We start from the raw sequence: 274 nt of genomic DNA, 5'->3' as shown, positions 1-274 counted from the left end.
TACCTGTGTGTTGTTTGTGTTCTCCTTGTGTTCCGTTTTCTTTGCTTCCCGTTTTCTTGTTACCTTTCTTTTTTTTTTTTTTTTTTTTTCAATTCCCGAGTAAAATTTCTTTCTCTCTCTCCTTCTTTCTTTCCTTCTCTCCTTCTTTCTTTCTTTCTCTATCTTTTTTCTCTCCTTTTCTTTCTTTTCTCGTGTTACTTAAATAAATAAAAGATAATAATAAATGGAAAATAAAGATAGGCAAATTATTTCTTTCTTTCTTTCTTTTTCTCCT

Source organism: Portunus trituberculatus, chromosome 3 (genome assembly GCF_017591435.1).
Source record: "Portunus trituberculatus isolate SZX2019 chromosome 3, ASM1759143v1, whole genome shotgun sequence".
NCBI classification, from domain to species: domain Eukaryota; kingdom Metazoa; phylum Arthropoda; class Malacostraca; order Decapoda; family Portunidae; genus Portunus; species Portunus trituberculatus.
Note: the sequence above shows the minus strand (reverse complement) of the source record.